Source organism: Artemia franciscana, chromosome 19 (genome assembly GCF_032884065.1).
Source record: "Artemia franciscana chromosome 19, ASM3288406v1, whole genome shotgun sequence".
Lineage (NCBI taxonomy): Eukaryota > Metazoa > Arthropoda > Branchiopoda > Anostraca > Artemiidae > Artemia > Artemia franciscana.
Genome location: NC_088881.1, coordinates 35,715,110 through 35,739,477, shown reverse-complemented (window position 1 = coordinate 35,739,477; position 24,368 = coordinate 35,715,110). Strand labels below are relative to the sequence as shown.

General features: G+C 35.5%; 1 long non-coding RNA gene across 2 annotated transcripts in view; it reads right to left on the bottom strand.

Annotated features, from left to right (window-relative positions):
* Positions 1-24,368, bottom strand: part of LOC136039058 (uncharacterized) — a 46,165-nt gene that overhangs the window by 10,909 nt on the left and 10,888 nt on the right. The window lies entirely within an intron of this gene.

Below are 24,368 nucleotides of genomic sequence, written 5' to 3'. Positions count from 1 at the left end.
TCATAGATGTAAAAATCACGATTAATATATGATTAAGATTAAATTGATCATTCCCTCAACACAAACCTACAGGCTAACACTTATAGAGACTTAGGTTTTGTTGGCAACCAACAGACTTTAATTAATTTAACAAAAAAGATTTTCTGAAGGAAGTAAAGAGCGAAGTTGAAACTTAAAATGAACAAAACTATTGTTTCAGAGTCTGTCTAACATAAACCGATAAAACTAGTGCAAATAAACCAAACGATAATATTTCCCTATGCTTGTATGATTATGGAAAACTAGCGCTTTACTGAAAACACAAAACAATACAGGAGTTTTAGTACAGTAAAAGCAAACCAACCAGGGACACTTTTTGAAAAAAAATAAAGCATTTTAGGATTGTTACTTTATTAATTTTTTTCGTTTAATTTGGTATTACTTCTGCACAATGAGCTCAGCCCAATGATTGGATCGCATTTTGGATCTAAAAAGGACATTTCACAATTAATTTGTAGGCAAGTCCGAACTGAAGCCTGTATTATATCCGAACTGAGCTACCTGTATTATAACTTGAAATTATTTGTTGTATAGAGTAATAACCAGAAATCAAGAATTCTTATAATGGCTTGTCTGTCCTTCATTTCGAGTAATACTAAAGCGTATTTTTTTACAATCCAATATTGTATATTCACACTATTGGTGTTATAGCTGGTGAGACCAAAATGTAAGTTGATAAATCAATCCATTATTTGTGTGTTCTGTGCAATGACCTGGTGGCTATTGAAATAATATTTATTTTTATGTAGAAGTTTTAAGATAATTTTAATTGTATACCGAAAGTTAGTGATATCACAGCTAGTGTAAGACTATAAAAAGCGTTAAAGATTAATTTGTTGTTATAAGGCTACGTATTCACTTTTGACTCCTAAGTCAATATTCTTGTTTTTTATACTGACTTTTGGATGTTTTCAGTAAAGTGCTAGTTTTCTATAATCATACAAACATAGAAAAATATTCAGTTCGATTATTTCCACTAGTTTTACCGATATATATATATTAGACAGACAGTAAAACAATAATTCCTGTTTGTTTGAAGTTTCAAGCTTGCTCTTTACTTTCCTCAGCAAAGCTTTGTTTTTTTTAAATTAATCTTTGCCCGTTTTTAATTTAAATTTAAGGTAAAACAAACACTGCCATAATCTATTTTATTTTTTTCTGGGGGGAAGACCTCTCCCTTTATATACACAATAATTTCCGTTTGTTTTAAGTTTTAATGTTACTCCTTACTCCCAGTTGAATTCTTTTTATTTAACTTATAATGGTTATAATGCCAGGAAATCACACCTTTGTATGATTTTTCCTGGAAAGTTCCCCAAGAAACTTTCATTCTCATGGAAAATCCCTCCCCCCCCCAGATGGTCGAATCGGGGAAACGACTGTTATCAAGTCAATTTTTCAGGTCCCTGACACGCCTACCAATTTTCATCGTCCTAGCACGTCCAGAAGCACCGCACTGGAAATCCCCCCAACTCCCCCAAAGAGAGCGGATCCGTTCCAATTATATCAATCACGTATTTAGAACTTGTGCTAGTTTTTCCCATCAGGTTTGATCCCGATCTCTCCACTCTTAGCGTTTTCCAATATTTTCGGTTGCCAAGATTTCTATTTCCCCATGGAAATATGTCCTTGGATCCAATTCTAATTAAAAATGGAGCATCTGAGACATAGGATCTTTCAATATATCAAGTTTCATTAAGATCCGATCACTCATTCATAAGATAAAGATACCTTAATTTTCACGTTTTCCAAGATTTCTGGTTTCCCCTTCAACTCCGCCCTATGCAACTGGATCTGGTCGAGATTCAAAATAAAAGATCTGAAGCACAATATCCTTCTAAATATCAAATTTCATTAAGATCTGATCACCCGTTCGTAAGTTACAAATACCTCCTTTTTTTCTAATTTTCCAAATTCCAAAACCCTAACCCCCCAACTCCCCCAAAGAGATCGGATCCGGTCCGGTTATATCAGCCACGTATCTTGGACCTGTGCTTATTCTTCCCACCAAGTTTCATCCTGATCTCTCCACTCTAAGCGTTTTCCAAAGCTTCGCCCTCCCCCCCAGCTCCGACTAATGACAGTGGATCCCATCGGAATTTAAAATAAGAGATCTAAGTTACGAGGTCCTTCTAAATATGAAATTTCATTAAGATCCGATCACTCCTTTGTAAGTTAAAAATACCTCATTTTTCTACTTTTTCAGAATTAACCCTCCCCCCACCTCCCCCAAAGAGAGCGGATCCGTTCCGGTTATGTCAATCGCATATCTAGAACTTGTGTTTATTTTTCCCACCAAGTTTCGTCCCGATCCCTCCACTCTAGGCGTTTTCCAAGATTTTAGGTTTTCCCCTCCAACTCCCCCCAATGTCACCAGATTCAGTTGGGATTTGAAATTAGACCTCTGAGACACGATATCCTTCTAAATATCGAGTTTCATTAAGATCCGATCACCCTTTCGTAAGTTAAAAATACCTAATTTTTTCTAATTATTCCAGATTAACTGTCCCCCCACTCCCCCCCCCCAGATGATCGAATCGGGGAAACGACTATTTCTAATTTAATTTGGTATGGTCCCTGAAACGTAGGCCAAATTTCATCGTCCTAACTTATCGAGAAGTTGATAAACTAGCAAAACTGGGACAAACAGACAGACCGACAGACTGACAGAATTTGCGATCGCTATATGTCACTTGGTAAATACCAAGTGCCATAAAAAACAAGAGCTAAGAGCTCATATGGCACTTGTGACGAGGCGAGAAGAGCTAAGAGCCAAGAGATCATATGGTATGAGCTCTAACAAAATTCTATGAATCATTCATAGGAAAATAAGATCTAACAAAATTCCAGGAAAATAAGAGGCTTAATGCCGGTCAGGATTTAAAATAAGAGTTCTGAGTTACGATGTCCTTCTAAATATCAAAATTCATTAAGATCCGATTACCCACTCGTAAGTTATAAATACCTAATTTTTCTAATTTTTCCTCTCCCTTTAGCCCCCCAGATGGTCGAATCTGGGAAAACGACTTTATCAAGTCAAATTGTGCAGCTAACTGACACGCCTACCAATGTTCATCGTCCTAGCACGTTCAGAAGCACCAAACTCGCCAAATCACTGAACCCCTCCCCCCCCAACTCCTCCAAAGAGAGCGAATCCAGTACGATTCTGTCAATCATGTATCAAGGACATTTGTTTATTCTATCCACCAAGCTTCATCCCGATTCCTCCACTCCAAGTGTTTTTTCCAAGATTTCCCCCTCCAACTCCCCCCAATGTCAAAAGATCTGGTCGGGATTTGAAATAAGAGCTCTGAGACATGGATTCCTTCTAAAAATCAAATTTCATTAAGATCCGATCATCTATTCATAAGATAAAAATACCCCAATTTTCACGTTTTCCAAGAATTCCGGTTTCCCCCTCCAACTCCTCCCAATGTCACAGGATCTGGTCGGAATTTAAAATTAGAACTTTAATGCACAAGATCCTTCTAAATATCAAATTTCATTAAGATTTGGTCACCCTTTCGTAAGTTACAAATACCTCAATTTTCAACATTCCCCCCCCCCCAATTCCACCAAAGAGAGCAGATCCGGTCCGGTTATGTCAGTCATGTGTCTTAGACAGGTTTCTATTCTTCCCATCCAGTTTCATCCTGATCTCACCGCTTTAAGTATTTTCTAAGATTTCCGGTCCCCCCCAACTGCCCCCCCCCCCTCAATTACGCTTGATCCGATTGAGATTTAAAATATGAGATCTGAGTTACGAGGATCTTCTAAATATGAAGTTTCATGAAGATCCGATCACTCCTTCGTAAGTTAAAAATACGTAATTTTTTCTTATTTTTCAGAATTAGCCGCCCCCCCCCCCTAGAGAGGACCCGTTCCAATTATTTAAATCACGTACGTATGTAGACTTCTGCTTATTTTTCCCAACAAGTTTCATCCCGATCCCTTCAATCTAAGCGTTTTCCATGATTTTAGGTTCCCCCACCCCAAACTTCCCCCAATGTCACCAGATCCGGTCAGGATTTAAAATAACAGCTTTGAGACACGATATCCTTCTAAATATCAAATTTCATTGAGATCCGATCACCCGTTCGTAAGTTAAAAATACCTCATTTTTTCTTATTTTTCAAAAATAAACCCCCCCCCCAACTACCCCAAAGAGAGCGGATCCATTCCGTTTATGTCAATCATGTATCTAGGACTTGTGTTTATTTTTCCCACAAAGTTTCATCCCGATCCCTCCACTCTAAGTGTTTTCCAAGTTTTAGGTTTCCCCCTCCCAAACCCCCCCCCCCCCCAATGTCACCAGATCCGGTCGGGATTTAAAATAAGAGCTCTAAGTCGCGATATCCTTCTAAACATCAAATTTCATTGAGATCCGATCACCCGTTCGTAAGTTAAAAATACCTCATTTTTTCTAATTTTTCAGAAGCACAATGCTACCATTCTGGACGAAAATAGTAACGCGCTGAAAAGTGAGCCAAATGCCGTGTGGAATTCCCTTAAAAGGAAAAAAAGAAGTGATTGCGACGGTCCCAGCCTCTGGCCCACAGAAGAACAGTGGAATAGTTATTACAAAACGGAATTTGCAGCATCCGACGCTCAGCTTATGTCGAAATATGAAGATAACCTTGATCTCCTGTTAAATGAAGCCTCGCTTTCACTTGGGTGTGTGGTAACTGTTTCTGATGTTCGGGCAGCAATAATTAAAGCAAAGAAGAAGTTCTCGCGAGACAGTGACCAAATTTGCGGGATGCTTTTAGCTCATGGCAGCCAAAGGGTCCTTGAGCATCTCACTCGGTTATACTAGATGATCTTCACTTGCGGTTTAGTGCCAGATTCCTTCTATGTTGGGGTTGTCACGCCGGTATTAAAGAAAGGAAAAGACCATGCTCAAGGCAGTTCTCACCGCCCCATAACAGTTGCCCCAGTTTTTTGCAAAATTTTTTAGCTTCTTTTTATTGATGAGTTATGTACAGTCTGTGAAAGCCCTGATAACCAATTTGGTTTTAAACAATCTGTTAGCAGGGAACATGTTCACTATCTCATTTGTAATGTACTTTTAGAGTGTGACCAGACAGGGGAAAGGGTTATAGCAGCTAGTCATGATGTACGCCGAGCTTTCAATTCTAGCGTCCATGCTCAGATACTGTCGTGTGCGCTCAAACTTGGCCTTGACAGATCAATCGTCCTACCACTCCAAAATTTATATAAGAAACTGAAGGTTAGAATTAAAGTCCCGACGATTGACGGTCCACAAATTTTGGCTGTAATAGGTCCTGTAGAAAAAGGCATACGGCAAGGTGCAATTTCTTCCCCTACCCTTTACAATAATAGTGTTATAGAACCACAAAAAGATGTTGAGATGAGCCTTGTGTTGAGAGGTAGAGATATATCACTGTTATATTATGCTGATGATATACTGAATTTATGCCGTTCTTTTGGGATGATAGAAAAGAACTTTGATATTCTAAGAAACGCTTATTCCGAAATAAACCTGTCTTTTAACGAAAGTAAGAGCGAAATTGTTGTTTTCAACCGTCAAAGCTCAGCTGACGTTCCTGATATCCAATTTGGAAATAGTGTCGTGAGACAAACGCCTAGTTCAGTTTACCTCGGGTTCCCAATCAGTTGTGATGTGAAATCTACGAGATCACAGCTAGTTGAACATTTGACCAGCAAGATCCGCAAATCTTATGGTCTATTCATATCTACCAAGACAAATTATAATAGACGTATCAGAGCAAGACTTTTCAATGCGCTGTTGCAGCCACATGTTATTAGTCTTTCCCCGTTTTGGGCCCTATTAACCGATCGGAATAAACGTACCACTCGGTCATGCTTTTACCGTTTTTGTAAATTCTTGTTAGGCCTACCACCCTGGACAAGAAATTCTTGGATTAATGAAAGATAAGGCACTCTTCATCCATTCCTGGCTGTCCAAAATCGGCTGTCTTGCTATTTCCGATCTCTCTGCAAGAATAATTTCCTGTATGGGGCGATGCTGCCATAATCTTATTCTTCTTATAAGTTATCTTTCTAGTTTAGTTATATTTTCTCTTGTTATTTATGTATTATATAGGATAAGTATTTAGTTTCTTTTTTGGTCATTTTGTCAATTTCGTTTGCTTTTTCTTTTCTCCATATGGTTATCTTTGTGGGTTATTAATAAATGATGAATTTGATGAATGCGAAAGATGAGCGGCAGTCTATACTGCGTTTGTAAATATTTCTAGTTATCAATGCAGCTTCACTTCGTTTGTTCTACTGATCTGTTAGTGTATTTTATTATACTGTTTTTCTTTGTTATATTAGATTTATTGTGCTTGCCATTGTTGAGTTACGTGTGCTTTTGTTTTTGCTTTGTTTATTAATTTTTTCTCTGTACTCCACAGTTTAAACTTTTGTATATTTGTGGGTAATAAATATTATTAGTATTATTATTGTTATATTATACATATACATACAAATATACTATTCTTTTGCAAGGAAAAATCTCTTAACTGCAGCATTGAAGGATGCCAGATGACTGGAATTTTTTATTTCAATTGGAATAATATCCCATACAGAGGGAGCAAAATTTCTAATTACAAAAGAAGCTCTATTCATACTTCTAAATTGATGTACCAGATTTGATGCCCCTTGTGTATCATGGCTATGGAGATCACTATTAATGGAGAAAAAATTTTCAAAAGAAAAGGGAAGAATATTATATACAAATTTATATGTGAAAATACTGACTTAGTAATCTCTTGCTTTTGAAATATCAAAAAGTTGATTCTTAGTGCAAAGCTCATTAATATTATGAGCAAACAAAGTTTTTAGTGAGAAATGTTTAACAGCTTTATTTTGGGTTTTTCTATAACAGGACACAAAATTACTAGCCCAGACAGAGCAACCATAATAAATGTACCGGTAAAAAATAGCGAAATAAAGCAATCAAAGAATTTTCTGGGATACTAGGATTTTAAACCAGCCAAGCACACCCATAGATCTGGACAACATTGAAGCTATAATATTTTATTGTGTTTTCCAAAATAGATTTTCAACAATCATAAAACCCAAATATTTTGTTACCTTTATTCTTTTCATTTGATTTCTGTATATTATTAATTCTAAATTAGATTCAATACTAGATATCCGAAAAAACCAAATGTAAATTAGTTTTTGTATAATTTAATGCCAAAAGACTGAAATCAGCCCATTCAATAAATTTGGTCATTGAATTTTATCGTTTTATCAAAAAGCAGATCAACTGATCGAGCAGCTACAATTAAAAGAGTATCGTCTGTACCATACCAGCCTGTGACAAATAATACTTAATCAAATCTATAAAAAGTAAAAATAGGAGAGGACCAAGGCATAGAACCATGGGGTACTCTTCAAGTTATGATACTAGCCACAGAAGTAAAACACCCATTCACCATAACTTGCTTTCAGTCACTTAAATAAGATTCAAACCAAGAAAAACTCTTTCGGGTCACACTGATTTTTTCCAGCTCAAGTAATAACTATTTATGATCAATCATGTTAAAAGTATTCTTTAAATCCAGGAATAAAGCAGCTGGAATCATACCTGCTTCAAACAACATTTTTACCCAGTCAACACGTTAAATAGTGGCCATTTGGCCATTTCTGTGGATTTTTTTTTCTAAAACCAAATTGAGTATTTATAAGAATTTTATTATTTTCAACATAATCAGTTAGCCTGGATCCTATCACATTTTCATATATTTTTGAAAAGAAAGAGAGGATAGAAATAGGTATTTTGTTTGAAGGTTTGTCTCTTTTACCTCCTTTATACAGTGATATTATTTTAGCAACCTACAAAACTTCCGGGAAAATTCCCTTTTCCATAGATTTATTAATTAAATTTGATACAACTGGTGTTAAAACTGATTTAGTAATCTTAAGAGAAATCCCGTCAACACCATTTGAATTTGATTGCATTCTACTGATAAATTTACTCACTTCATTTAGAGTAAAAGCATTATAAACCAACTGATTTTCTACTGGAATTTCCCACTGAACTATTTTAGGAGGCTGCTTAATTCTTTTCCAAGCATCATTCCAGCAAAGTTTTGCTCCCTCACTAGAAAAATATTCACATAAATAATTTGCAACATCCTTTGGGGTAGTCAAATCCCCCCCTCTGATTATTGTTTATTAATAACTTCTATTTTACTCTTTTGAACCAGGAGTGAATCTACCGTTTTCCATGTTTATTTCATATCACATTTATGCTTTATAAATTCATTTTGTAGATACATTTTTTTCAGCTTTCTGTTCCAATCCATTTAAAGTATTCTGATAATTTTTAAACTGCTGAAAATTAATGACAGACAGTTCACCTAGGTATATTTTATAAAATTCATTTTTCCAACTTCTAGAATTTAGAATATCCTGTGTAATCCATCGTTTTTTGGGAATTTCGTTCTACCCCTTTAAGTCCTCTAAGAGGACACACCTCATTTAATATCATTGTAAATATTGCAACAAAAATATCATACGCAACAAACGGGCTATCTCCTTCAAAATGGGATTAAAATCTGCATTCCCCATTTCTTTCTCATTTTTTTAAAATTATTTTTTCTTATTTCACAAAAAAAGGCTTTATTTATTTGACCAACCTTATTTGTAATCCTGTAAGATTTTCCTTATTTTACCATACAGAAAAAGATGGTCAGATCCATCTGTAAGTAAAACATCAGCATATGAAGTTTCAAGCAGCTTTCCATTGACAAATATATTATTGATTAGCATTGCATACTTATCTGTTACTTGTGTAGGGATAGTTACCAGGAGGTACTGGAATGATGAAATCGTCAAAATGAGAAAAACTAGACGGCTTATACTTTAGGAAGGTCAATATTGAAATCACCCATTATTACTTTATATTTATGATCATTGTAAAATTCCTCCATTAAATTCTCCATCTCCTCAATAAAAACTTCCTCATTAAATGACCGTGTCTTATAAACTAAACCAACAACAACATTTTTATCAGATTTATCTTCTATTTCAATAAAAAAGTCTCAAGTCTTCCTTCGAGCCACAGTCAGAGATCCTCCCTCACCCAATATGAAACTCCTTCCTTTATCAAGAAAGTAAGACCACCTTGCTCCATAATCTGTTGTTCTTTTCTTTCACTAACATATTCTGGAAACTGGAAATCTCACACAGAAAAATTATCCCTATACAACACAAATGTCTCACATAGTCCTATTACTAACAGTGTTTCTTGCATTTCACTTAATATGTTCTAGAGTGTAGGGTATGCAGTCTAAAGGCTTTGGCAATTCCAAAATGCAACAATAGCAACCTCTTTGACCAATCATTTCTTCATTGACGGATTATCCACAAAATCACTAGCTTTCATTGCTTGCATATTATTTCCTTCACCTAAATTATCATTTGCAATAGGGGTGGATAATAATTGGTCAACAGACAGCCAATTACTTTCTAAATCTGAAAGCCTGTTGGTCATACTATTCATGATAATACTCTAGGACATTCAATAGTGATAACTCTTTGATATCTCAATAATGAAAGAAACAAAAACATTTTTGACACAAAATTTACAAAGCAAAACAAGCAATCCCAAATAAACCAAAGAAATGAAGATGGACTCAACGTATCAGTACTGATCAGATCATTTAGTGACCCTATTTTCAAGACGACTGAACTGTTTTCTGGTTTTGCTAGTACATGGCCACCATCAGTCCACATATTCATAACTCCCCATTTGTCATGTGTCATATTCAGCAGTTGCTTGTGTTTTGGTGCTAAATACTTGGATATAAATGCTTTTGATTGGACCAGTTGCTTTTTGTTCATAAACACATGCTTTGCATAATCAGATGAATAAAAGATGACAAGGAGCGATGGGAGAACATTCTCTACTGAACTAACTCGAGTATGTAAGCTTTCAGTTGACTTGATGTCTAGCAAGCCCTTGGATCTTCATCTTAGCATTGAACAGCTCTAAGATGCAACTGCGCAGTGTTTCTCAACCCATCTGAGACAGTCCATGGATTAGAAGAATGTTTGATCTTCTTTCCTGTTCCAAATCATCATTGTGGAATTCTAGAATTTTGATTCAATTCTCCAGTGCTGTTATTTAAGCTTGAAGCCCCATTGAGCATCTTTTCAATATTTGTAAATTTTAAACTGTAATCAAGAGTTATTGCATCATAGATCTTGGTGACAATCAAATTAAAAAAACAAGTTTTTTTAATGTAAGTAAGGAGTGGCATTCAAACTTAAAACAAGTAGAAATTATTCCGTATATCATAGGGGTTGTTCCGTCTTTAACATCCCACTCTTTATGCTAAAGTTTGACTCTTTGTCACAACTCTACTTTTTAAAACAATAAAAAAACTTTAGCATTAAGAGTGAGGCGTTGAGGAGGGGATGACCCCTTCCATATACAGAACAATTTCTTTTTATTTTAAGTTTGAATGTTGCTCCTTACTTGTAGTTAAAAAAACAAGTTATTATATTTAATTTTTGAACATTTTCGATTTAATACATGTTTTGATTTTGGCTTGTTGCACATGAATAATTAAAACAAAATTTGCATATTTATTTTTTTTTGGCTAAATGGCTTTCTCATAGTGTTGATTGGAAGATTTTGATAAAAAAAAGGTTGGGGGAGGAGACCTAGCTGCCTCCTCAAACTTTACCTTTTTCAAACGTTTTTATTAGTAACAAATACATACAACTTACAAATTAACTTACATAACAAACTTCAATATTTGTATATTTTTATAACGTATATGAGAGGGTTCGCCCCCTCGCCAATACCTTGCTCTTTTCACTAAAGCTTAAATTTTGCTCCAATTCTTTAAGAGGAACTACTGAATCACAAAGGCCATAGAATAAATAGTTGAAATTACTATATAAAACGTTAGTGCAAAGAGCAAGGTATTGTGGAGGAGACGAACCCCTTATAAATAATATTTTCTGTTTGTTTTAAGTTTTAATGCTGCTCCTTATTTCCACATGAAAAAATTTTTTTTATTGATTTTCTCTTTTTTAAACAACGCTAGAAAATCTTGTGCCCCTTTCATGAAAATTATCTTCCTTCGTGATAAATTCCTCCGTGATAAATTCCTCCATGGAAAGATCCTCACTTATAACCCATTCCTCCCGACCCACCCCAATGCAAAAAGGTCCCCCTGAAAATGTAAGAACACTTCCCAATAATAATTACTATATGTAAACCATGGTCAAAGCTTGTAACTTGCAGCCCCTCCCTCAGGGACTCTGGGGGATTAAGTTATCCCCAAAGACAGAGTTATTAAATTTTCAATTATGCTGAACAAAATGGCTATTTCAAAATTTTGATCATGTGACTTTGGAAAAAATGAGCGTGGGAGGGGGCCTAGGTGCCCTCCAATTTTTTGGTCACTTGAGAGGGCACTAGAACTTTTAAGTTCCATTAAAATGAGCCCTCTCATGACATTCTAGGACCACTGGTCAATACAATCACCCATGGGAAAAAAAAACAAACAAATATACATGCACCCATGATCTGTCTTCTAGCAAAAAATACAAAATATCACATTTTTGTAGATAGGAGCATGAAACTTCTATGCTAGGGTTCTCTGATATACTGAATCTGAAGGTGTAATTTTTGTTAAGATTCTATGACTTTTTAAGGGTGTTTTCCTCTATTTTCTAAAATAAAGCAAATTTTCTCTGGCTTGTAACTTTAGATGGGTAAGACTAGACCTGATGAAACTTATATATTCAAAATCTGAATTAAAATGTAATTCCTTTGATGTAACTATTGGTATTAAATTCCAATTTTTAGAGTTTTGGTTACTACTGAGCCGAGTTGCTACGGTCCTTACTACAGTTCGTTACCATGAATTGTTTGACAGTGTTAATTACTTGTTCACTGATCATGCTTTTATTGCCTGAACATTTCTTGATCACCTGTTTGTGAATATCCTGACAAAGATTATCTTTCAATTTGGCAATTTCACTCTGCATATTTACAAGGGTAGACGAGAGTGAAGATACACTGTTTGTCAAAGCAGCAACAGCAATTCCCATTATTTCTTGATACACATCCAGAAATGTGGCCAGTTCAGTAAAAGCACATTGAACTCCATTTCTTTCTGTGAAGCTTCAGCGAAATTCTCTTCAAATGGCAAAATGAATCCCTTATTCAGTGATGCTTTTTGTGTGATCTGTAGCAAAACACTCAATAACATTTTCCCTTCTTTGATACAGTTATACCAACTATTTGAACAGGCCACTAAAGGTAGCCATAGATTTTGCCAAATGTAATGTCATTAACAATGTAAGACATGACAAACTTCATAATGTCTAGCTTCCTGATGCTTGATAATGTCTAATTTTATGACACAAGCCTGTCAAAACGGGTTTTTACACAGCAAGCATCTATTGACAGCAAGCTATTACACAAATAATATAGTCCATAAATAATAATCTGATTATTTTACTTTTTTGAAACTTTAATTCAGTTAAAGTTAATTAAATAACTTTAATTCAGTTGTATTAATTAATTCAGTGACCTGAAGGTCACTGAATTAATACAAATAGTTCAAACCATTGGTAGTGATAAAAGGCTGTAAAATACCCAAATAATTATTTGTGAAATACTTGCTAAACAATATTAAATAAAAAAACTAGTTTTTTTAACTGAAAGCAAGGAGCGACATTAAAACTTAAAACGAACAGAAATTACTCCGTATATGAAATGGGTTGTCCCCTCCGCAATCCCTCGCTCTTTACGCTAAAGCTTTTAATTGTTTTAAAAAGTAGAATTGTGGCGAAGAGTCAAACTTTAGCGAAAAGAGCGAGGGATTGCGGAGGGGACAACCCATTTCATATACGGAGTAATTTCTGTTCGTTTTAAGTTTTAATGTCGCTCCTTACTTTCAGTTAAAAAAACTAGTTTTTTTTACTTAATTTCTGAACGTTTTTGAATGAATGCATGTTTGATTTTGGCTCTCCGCACATAAATTATTGAAATGAAATTTGTATATTAATTTTTTTTTTGGCTAAATGGCTTTCTCTTAGTTTTGATCATACGATTTTGAGAAATATGGGGTGGGGAAGGAGGCCTAGCTGCCCTCCAATTTTTCGGTTACTTAAAAAGGCTACTAGAACTTTTAATTTTTAACGAACGTTTTTATTAGTAAAAGATATGCGTAACTTAAGAATTAACTTACGTAACAAACTTTTATATTCTTATATTTTTATTATGTTTGCGAGGGGGTTTTTACCTTCGTTAATACCTCGCTCTTTACACTAAATCGTAAGTTTTGTCCCAATTCTTTAAGAATGACCCCTGAATCAAAAAGGCCGTAGAATAAATAGTTGAAATTACTAAAAATACTTTAGCATAAAGAGCGAGGTATTTATCTCCTCCTAAATACCTCGCTCTTTGTGCTAAAGTTTTTTTAGAACCCCTCATATGCGTAATAATCTCTGTTCGTTTTAAATTTAAATGCTATTCCTTACTTTCAATTGAAAAAACGTTTCCATGTTTATTTTTTCATTGTTTTTTTATAGTAGTGCTAGAAAATCCTGCGCCCTTTTCATTGAATTTTTCTTCCCCCATGACATATTCCTCCAGGGAAAGATCCTCCCACATAGCCCCCTCCCATCAACCCCACCCCCAAACCAAAAAAATCCCCCTGAAAACGTCTGTACACTTCCCAATAACCATTACTAGATGAAAACACTGGTCAAAGTTTGTAACTTGCAGCCCCTCCCCCAGGGATTGTGGGGGAGTAAGTCATTCCCAAAGACATAGTTATTATGGTTTTCGACTATGTGGAACAAAATGGCTATCTCAAAATTTTAATCCGTTGACTTTTGGAAAAAAATTAGCGTGGGAGGGGGCCTAGATGCCCTCCAATTTTTTTGGTTACTTAAAAAGGGCACTAGAACTTTTCATTTCCGTAAGAATGAGCCCTCTTGCGACACTCTAGGACCACTTGGTTGATACGATGACCCCTGGGGAAAAGAAAAAAACAAAAAAAAAACAAAAAAAAAACAAACAAATAAACATGCACCCGTGATTTGTCTTCTGGCAAAAAATACGAAATTCCACATTTTTTAAGATAGGAGCTTGAAATTTTTGCTGTAGGGTTCTCTGATACGCCGAATGAGATGGTGTGATTTTTGTTAAGATTCTATGACTTTTAGGGGATGTTTCCCCCTGTTTTCCAAAATAAGGCACATTTTCTCAGGCTCGTAACTTTTGATGACAACGACTAAATTAATTGAAACTTATATATTTAGAATCAGCTTGAAAATTCGATTCTTTTGATGTATCTTTTAGCATCAAAATTCCGTTTTTTAGAGTTTCGTTTACTATTGAGTCGGGTCGCTCCTTACTACAGTTTGTTACCACGAACTGTTTGATACACTGGTTTTGATCTTAACAGGTCAATGAAGCGCAGATGAAAGAAGGGCAGATGAAAGACTGATAAACAAGCCAATGGCTTACTCTGCTATTTGATTAAGATAAATAAAAATAAACACTACAACTAATAAAACCCATCCCCATTTACTGTAGAAATAAATTATGCCACTGGTGATTATGAGCCTTTGAACTATGATTTCAAATTTGCTTTTCAACTGTAACATAAGGTTATGTGATGTTGTAATGTTTCATCAGTATGGCATTTCAAATCCACGAGGAAGGCAAAGGAGGTATTTGACAAATTTGAAGGTAATATGACCTAATTTCTTAAGTAAATATTTTCTAAGAGGGAGCACAATAAAGAATGGGGAATACTGCATGTGTGCTATATAGTGTTGGTCTATTAAGGTGAAGTTTTTCTCTAATGAATGAAGCATATGTAATTCAAATATGGCACTGAGTATGGGATACTAGCAGGTGACAAGCATGTTGTAGAGATGAGCCAAGTTGGGGTCCAAGGTAGGCTCAACAGGTATGCTCAACGCTATCTAGCGTATGGTAAAAATCTAGACAAGCTACTTGTTTTTCTATAAAAAGAGGTTAGGTTAGGAAAATGAAACTTTTAGTCATGAATCCAGAGCCAAAAACATACTCTGGGAAGGGATTGCCAAGCAACTAAGTTAGCCCTATTCATGGTTATAAGGAAGAGGACAGCTCCCCCCCCTAGAAATTCAAATTAATACTTGGCCATTGTCCTGAAGTTCAAACCTTATTACAAAGACATCATTGTTTATACCACTTTCAAACAGTTCGTGGTAACGAACTGTAGTAAGGAGCGACCCGGCTCAATAGTAAAAGGAACTCTAAAAAACGGAATTTTGATGCTACGAGATACATCAAAAGAATCGAATTTTCACGCTGATTCTAATATATAAGTTTCAATTAATTTAGTCTTTGTCATCAAAAGTTACGAGCCTGAGAAAATTTGCCTTATTTAGGAAAATAGGGGGAAACACCCCCTAAAAGTCGTAGGATCTTAACGAAAATGACATCATCAGATTCAGCGTATCAGAGAACCCTACTGTAGAAGTTTCAAGCTCCTATCTACAAAAATGTGGAATTTTGCATTTTTTGCCAGAAGACAAATCACGGGTGCGTGTTTATTTGTTGTTTTTTTTCCCCAGGGGTCATCCTATCGACCAAGTGGTCCTAGAATGTCGCAAGAGGGCTCATTCTAACGGAAATGAAAATTTCTAGTGCCCTTTTTAAGTGACCAAAAAATTGGAGGGCATCTAGGCCTCTCCCACGCTCATTTTTTTCCCAAAGTCAATGGATCAAAATTTTGAGATAGCCATTTTGTTCAGCATAGTCGAAAACCATAAAAACTATGTCTTTGGAGATGACTTACTCCCCTACAGTCCCTGGGGGAGGGGCTGCAAGTTACAAACTTCGACCAGTGTTTACATATAATAATGGTTATTGGGAAGTGTACAGACGTTTTCAGGGGGATTTTTTTGGTTTTGGGGGTAGGGTTGAGGGGAGGGGGATATGTGGGAGGATCTTTCCTTGGAGAAATATGTCATGGGGGAAGAAAAATTCAATGAAAAGGGCGCAGGGCGAATCTGGTCACGTTAGAAAAAAACGTTAAATTCAGAGCTTAATATACAATGTCAGTTTTCATTCAGAGTTCAAGGAGTTAACAACAAAGCCAGATTTCATTTCTTTCGGATAACATCCATGCTTACATTTAGACAAATTGTGTAACTAACTAGTTTAAACCAAGATTGAAATAACGTTTCTCTCCCGCGTGGCTTTGAGCCAATATTGTGATTTTTTCGAATGGTGAAAAAAAGTCTTATTGCTAATTAACGATACTGGATCAAATTAAGGAGTGATAAAGGTTTTACATTTTGCACTTTGATAAGTTTATAAGGGTGTAAATGGCGGTCCAAACATGAGAGGCCGAGAAAATGCAAAGTGCCCAGTTCTTGCAAGAAATTAATTTTAAACTGGATTGATTACCGGTGCTTTCGCAGAAAGTTAATACGATTCCTGAACTTTCGGATAGCATTGATGCCATACAAGTACAGTTAAGTAACATTATTACGCAGTTATCTAACAATGCTAAGACAAATGATGAAATTAAAAAAGGGCTGGAAAATGTGAAATCTAACCTAGCAGTCTCTTATGAACGAGCCAACAAGCTCGAAGCAGAGCAGAAAAGAACGAATTTAATCTTCTATAATTATACCCCTCAACAACTCGGAGATTATACTCAGAAGCAAGAAATAACGGGGTTATTAAATCGTACTATGCCGTCTCTCGGAATAAATCGAAGTGATATACGTGACATTTTTAGATTGAAATCAGGGCCGATAGTAGTAAAGCTAAACTTGGTTGAAATCAGAGACTATATTTTAAGAAACAGATCCGTATTAAGAAGGTTTGGTTTATCGGTGGCTCCGGATTACACAGCTATACAAAGGGAGGCCCGTAAACATTTAAAGGAAATGTTGACTACTGCGCAAAATGATGGCCGTGATGTAAAATTACGAGGTGACAAACTATTCATCGAAGGCCGAATATTCAGGTATGATGGAAATTCAATAGTCGAGATTAAGCGTAATTTGAAGCCAGTACAAAATTCTGGTCCACCCTTTAGTGCTAGGCTCCCAAATGATCCCAATAATATTCCGATGAGGCTAGTTAGTGATGCCAGTGATAGTGATACTGAGACATTAGTGCCATCGACCAGCACTCCTCAGGCAGTATCGACAGCTTAAAGACCTGCTAGTGCTATTGTCAGCAGTGTTGCCAACAGCGGTACAATTGTACCATTTTGGTACATTTCACCTCTAAAGGTACATTCTGGTACAATCACAAATTTCCTGGTACATTTTATAAAATGTGGTACAATATGGTACAATAAGATTGACTGGGCGTCAGGACGCAGCAAGCGGCGGGAATTGTAGTTTTTGTTTGTTTTCTTTTTTTCCTTTAAGTTTTCCTTTACATATTTATTTAAGTGCTTGTTGTTTGCCTCTTGCGGTCATAATATAGCGGAAATCAGCACAGCCATCTGCACGGTAAGTACAAAATAGGTGATCAGCTATTTGGAGGAGCGACACCAAAATGGTCTCTGCAGGGGAAAGGAGGTCTCCCAAATATCTTTGAAAGAAGATATCTCATACTTTGTTGTCTTTATTATATAATTCTTTATTTTTTAATGTAATTTTCCGATCGTCCACGTGCGGTAAGTGCGCAAAAAAAATTTCGTCTTGCCCGTAGCACAACACGCAAAAAAAATTATATGGTACAATTTTTGAATCAGTGGTACAATTTTAGAGCGTTTTGCGGTACTTTTTCTTCCGAAGCGTTGGCAACACTGATTGTCAGCCCAAATGACTTGTTTCGACAAGGTACTCGTAATGTAGCACCCAAAGGAAGCCATTCGCCAAGAAAGAAGTTTAATGAAAGACATCGTGGTGGTTTTTCACGTGATTTTTATGACAATAAACACCGAAGTGAGTTAGCGGATATAAATAACCGCACTCGTGAGTATTATCATGTTGCCTTTCCCCCGACTAATACTAGTAACGAGCAATCTCAACCAAAGGCTAGCGATGTTAACGTGCTAACAGAAGGCGTAGAAACATAGGATATAGAGGGCCATATACTGAGTCTAGTGTCATGGAACATTCAAGGATTACGTGATAAGTTGACCTATTTATATGACGATTTATTTTCGTTTGATGTGATTTCGCTTATTGAAACATGGAACGATTGTTCTCCTATATCACCTCTCCCCGGGTATTTCGTTGAACAGACCGTGCGTAATGTAGCAAGAAATAATAGACATTATGGTGGCATTTTGGTTTTGGTTAAAGCATCTGCTATTGACGGCTATGAGAGAATTACTAGTAGATCTGAAAACTTGCTTTGGCCGTCTATTTATTTGAAATGTGGGAAGAAATTAATTTTGGGTGTAGTGTATATACCTCCACAGAACAGTTCGTACAATCGAGAAAATACTTGGGAAATTTTAGGAGAAGAATTTTCGTTAATACAAGACAGTTATAAAGATCTGGATTGTGTGTTAATGGGGGATTTCAATGCTTATACCGGCCTGGAGGCTGAGATCCCAGATGTGTTGATCCCAGATTTAGGTGATTTTGTCCCAATTTGTTGTAGAATACCACGAAGCAACAAGGATGAAAAAAGAAAAATAAATGTATGGGGAAGAAAGCTCCTGGCGTTTTGTGGGGAACATGGTCTGATGATTGCGAATGGTAGGTTTTGGAATGATAAGGGCAGGGGCGAGTTCACTTGCCTTTCGGGTCCAACTCCAAGTGTAGTAGATTGTGTGCTAATTAATACGCAATTTGTACCTGAATCAATAAATATGGGAGTATTAGATTTAGTTGGATCTGATCATAGAGCTATTATGCTTGAGGTAAAGATTGGGCAGTTTGTGAACCACGGTTCACGAGTAAGAAATTTCTATAATGCGGATTATAGAAAAATAGGTTTAGAAAAACGAATTAGAAATGATTTAACAGATAAAGATATTGAGGCATTTAGAAGGGAGCTCTTGGACTCGCATGTAAAAGATAAGTTGAAAGCGTTAGAAGACAATGAAATAGATGCACATAGTGTAATTATGCTGTTAAATGAAATAATGGGCAGTTGTGCAGAATCATGTGGCCTGACTAAAAAATTAAAAAAGAATGAGGGATATTTTGACTTGGATTGCAAGTTAATGAAAGAAGAAGCAAAATATTTATTAAATCGTTTGAATGAATTTGATAGCGCGGAAGATCAAAGTCTAAAATTGGCTAAATATAAAGATAAAAGAAGAGAATATAAAAGTTTAATAAAAAGAAAAAAAAAGAGTACGAGAATAAGAAGAAACTGGCTATTGCTGATGATTTTAGAAATAAGGATTTTAAAAAGTTTTGGGGTTATATAAAGAATGATAGTGGAAGGAGAAATGTTAATACCCAGGCTGTTCCGGAAGCTGATTCATGGCCTGATTACCTAAATAATTTAGAAGGTGTTTGTGCAGATCTTCAGGAGGTAGCGCATACCCCAGAGATGGTTATTTATCCCATGAGAGAACATGATTATGATTTAGTTGGTGATGTGAATGGCCAAGAGATTAAGTCAATATTTAAAAATTTAAAAGGTGGTACTGCTGCGGGTGTTGATGGTATACCAATATTGTTATTTAAGAATTTTCTTTCCATTTTGATGCCGATAATTGTTCTTCTTTGTAATAAGGTGTTAAGGTCAGGGCAATGGCCAAGCGCTTGGAAGACATCATTGTTTATACCACTTTTTAAGAGAGGAAACCCGAAGGCTCATGAAAATTATCGTTTAATAGCACTTGTCCGTGCTTTAAGTAAGGTTTTGGAGAAAATATTAGATACCAGGCTTTCCAATTGGTTAAATAAAAATAATTTAATACATGAGGAACAAGGAGGTTTCAGAACAGGGTATGGGACGACAGATAGTGTGTTTATTTTAAAGGCATTAATAGATAAATATGGAAAGGGTAAAACTTGTCTTTATGTGGGATTTCTGGATCTCCATAAGGCTTTTGATAGTGTCGACCGAGAGTTATTGAAGGATGCTATGCTAAATATTGGCCTTCCCCATTCATTTGTTAGATTGATAGTGAGCATGTATACTTGTGTGAGTGGAATCATTCAAGTTGGTAATAGGTTTTCGAAGCTTTTTGATATTAAGCGGGGAGTAAAACAGGGCAGCACCCTTTCACCTAAGTTGGTTAATATTTTTCTTAATGATGTTGTTAATTTTCTAGAGAATAGATGGGCTCCGAAAGTTAGCCTAGGGACTCAAAAACTATCTCTCTTATTATTTGCAGATGATATTGCTTTGGTGGCTAATAAACTGCAAGATCTACAGACTCTTTTGAATCTCATAGAAGAATATTTGCATATAAAAAAGTTAAGGCTGAATACTGAAAAGAGCGAAGTTGTTATTTTTAAAAAAAGGAAGGTTGGGGACGATGAAAAATATACATTTAAATTTAATAATAAGGAACTATTTATAAGTATAAGAATAAAGTATTTAGGCTTTATCTTATCGGAAAATGGAAGCCTAAAGAGTCATGTTGATGAAATAATTAAGAGAGGTAGGGTGGCCATGTCAGCTATATTTAGAAACCCGACGATAATGGGGATCAAACACCTAAAAATGCATAAAAGAATATTTAACACACAAATTTTACCCGTGATAGAATATGGAGCAGAGATATGGGGTGGGGAAACGGTGCAGCAACTGGAGTCCCTTCAGCTCCAGTATTATAAAAGAGTGTTTGGTCTACATCAGACAACTCATTCACAGATTCTGAAAGGTGATATGGGCCTGTTTTCTTTAAAGCTACGTAGGTATATTTTAATGCTTAGATTCTGGCTGAAGTTAACTAAGAGTAATGAAGATAGACTAGTAAGAGCGGCATATGAAGAGATGTTGAAATGTGGTTTAAAAACCTCGTGGCCATCCCAAATTAAATCATTACTAGAAAAAGTAGGAATGCCTTATTTATGGAATAATGGTCTTTGCTCTCGTGATGTACCAACAAATTTAGAAAGCCAGGTACGATTTATATTAGAGTGTCAGGAAATTCAGTATTGGCAAGGGCTGGTTTTTGATTCTGCAACCCTGCAACATTATAATCAGGCAAAACCTAGTTTTGGGGAGGAAGTTTATTTTAAATTTAACTTACCGGCTATGATTCTACGTCGTTGGATTCAGCATAGAGCAAATTATCTTCCAATCCAGAACAGGCATAAAACGTTCGACAAAAATAAAATGATAGTTGGTCCTGATAGGCGGTATGTTTGTCCCCTTTGTAAAGATTATGATGAAGACTTGGATCATTTTCTCCAGAAATGCCCGGTGCTCTTGGATTTACGGGAAATTTATTTGCATGGGGTTAATTTGATGCTTCCGGGTATTCTACAAAATAGTAACCCAACCACAATATTTCGAGTGGGAGTATATATAGATAAATCTTTAATAAGAAGAAAAAGTTTTATATGATTAATTTCTTTTGTAGTTAGATTAGGTACTTTTTGCGTTGAATTCTGTTCTTTGTGCGTGTTCGTACTGTTGTTAATTTCCTTGCTTGTTTGTTATTTATTTATATTTTTGTGTATATGGCCCACGGATTTTTGAAATACACTTATCTATCTATCTATCTATCTATCTATACAATGCTGGGTGTTCGGAACCTCTCTATTATGGAGTATAGTTTGAAAATAACACAACTATACGAGCGATAAAACATATATACCACAACCATAACTCAACTAACGAAAGAACTGCTAAGAGATAACACAACTATAAAGCGAAAACAGGTGAAAACTAACGGGAAAATAAACGAACTAAGAGGTGGAAGGGGCCCAGAGAAAAAATATAATCCTTTTCCAATTTTGAGCCTAACTTCCGCAAAGGACTAATAATGTCATAAGCCCCGAAATACCGAATTATTTTTTTTCAAACAGTTCGTGGTAACGAACTGTAGTAAGGAGCGACCCGGCTCAATAGTAAAAGGAACTCTAAAAAACGGAATTTTGATGCTAAGAGATACATCAAAAGAATCGAATTTCCACGCTGATTCTAAAAATATAAGTTTCAATTAATTTAGTCTCTGTCATCAAAAGTTACGAGCCTGAGAAAATTTGCGTTATTTTGGAAAAAAGGGAAAAAAAATCCCCTAAAAGTCATAGAATCTTAACGAAAATCACACCATCGCATTCGGCATATCAGAGCACCCTATAACAAAAATTTCAAGCTCCTATCTAAAAAAATGTGGAATTTCGTATTTTTTGCCAGAAGAAAAATCACGGGTGCGTGTTTATTTGTTTTTTTTTTTTTTTTTTTTTCCCAGGGGTCATCGTATCGACCAAGTGGTCTTAGAGTGTCGCAAGAGGGCTTATTCTTACGTAAATGAAAAGTTCTAGTGCCCTTTTTAAGTGATCAAAAAAATTGGAGGGCACCTAGGCCCCGTCCCACGCTATTTTTTTCCAAAAGTCAACGGATTAAAATTTTGAGATAGCCATTTTGTTCCGCATAGTCAAAAACCATAATAACTATGTCTTTGGGAATGACTTACTCCCCCACAATCCCTGGGGGAGGGGCTGCAAGTTACAAACTTTGACCAGTGTTTACATATAGTAATGGTTATTGGGAAGTGTACAGACGTTTTCAGGGGGATTTTTTGGTTTGGGGGTGGGGTTGATGGGAGAGGGCTATGTGGGAGGATCTTTCCTTGGAGGAATATGTCATGGGGGAAGAAAAATTCTATGAAAAGGGCGCAGGATTTTCTAGCATTACTACAAAAAAACAATGAAAAAATAAACATGAAAACGTTTTTTCAATTGAAAGTAAGGAATAGCATTGAAATTTAAAACGAACAGAGATTATTCCGCATATGAGGGGTTCTAAAAATACTTTAGCATAAAGAGAGAGGTATTTAGGAGGAGATAAATACCTCGCTCTTTATGCTAAAATATTTTTAGTAATTTCAACTATTTATTCTACGGCCTCTTTGATTCAGGGGTCATTCTTAAAGAATTGGGACAAAACTTACGATTTAGTGTAAAGAGCGAAGTATTAACGAGCGTACAAGCCCCCTCGTACACATAATAAAAATAAAAGAATAAAAGTTTGTTACGTAAGTTTATTCTTAAGTTACCTATATTTTTTACTAATAAAAACGTTCATTAAAAATTAAAAGTTCTAGTAGCCTTTTTAAGTAACCGAAAAATTAGAGAGCAGCTAGGCCTCCTTCCCCACCCCTTATTTCTCAAAATCGTCTGATCAAAACTAAGAGAAAGCCATTTAGCCAAAAAAAAATTAATATACTAATTTCATTTCAATAACTTATGTGCGGAGAGCCAAAATCAAACATGCATGAATTCAAAAACGTTCAGAAATTAAATTAAAAAAAATAGTTTTTTTAACTGAAAGTAAGGAGTGACATTGAAACTTAAAACGAACAGAAATTACTCCGTATATGAAATGAGTTGTCCCCTCCGCAATCCCTCGCTCTTTACGCTAAAGTTTGGCTCTTTGCCACAATTCTACTTTTTAAAACAATTAAAAACTTTAGCGTAAAGAGCGAGGGATTGCGGAGGGGACAACCCATTTCATAAACGGAGTAATTTCTGTTCGTTTTAATTTTTAATGTCGCTCCTTAATTTCAGGTAAAAAAACTAGTTTTTTGTATTTAATTTAAGAAAGGAAACCCGGAAGCTCATGAGAATTATCGTTTAAGTGCATTTGACTCTACTTTAAGTAAGGCATTAGAGGAAATATTCTGCAAAATAGTAACCCAACCAAAATCGAGTGGGAGTGTAGCCTAGATAAATCCTTAGTAAGAAGAAAAAGCTTATATGATTAATTTCTTTCGTCATTAGATTAGGTATTTTCGCGTTGTATTCTGTTTCTGTGCGTACTTGTAATTTCTACTTTTGTTCATTTCCTTGCTTGTTATTTATTTATATTTTTGTGTGTATATGGCCTTTCGGCTTTTGAAATAAACGTATCTATCTATTATATGCAATAACAAGAAGTATGTTGGTAGATATTAATCATATTTTCCATGGGTAAATCTTGCCTGACAATTTGATTCAATTTGCTGAAAATTTCCTCTGGACAATTCCACCACAACGTTCTCTCTCTGCATAAAAGTGTGCATTCAAACAGGAATAAAGACAAATTAAAAAGAATTAGCCTATGTAAAAGTATTAGGCTATTATGATTACATTATTGTCTCAAACTAAAATAAAACAGTAACATTAAACCTTAAAACAAAGATACAATATTCAATATTTGTAAGAAGTTGTGGCCACTTTAGCATCCTGTTGTTTATGTTATTAAA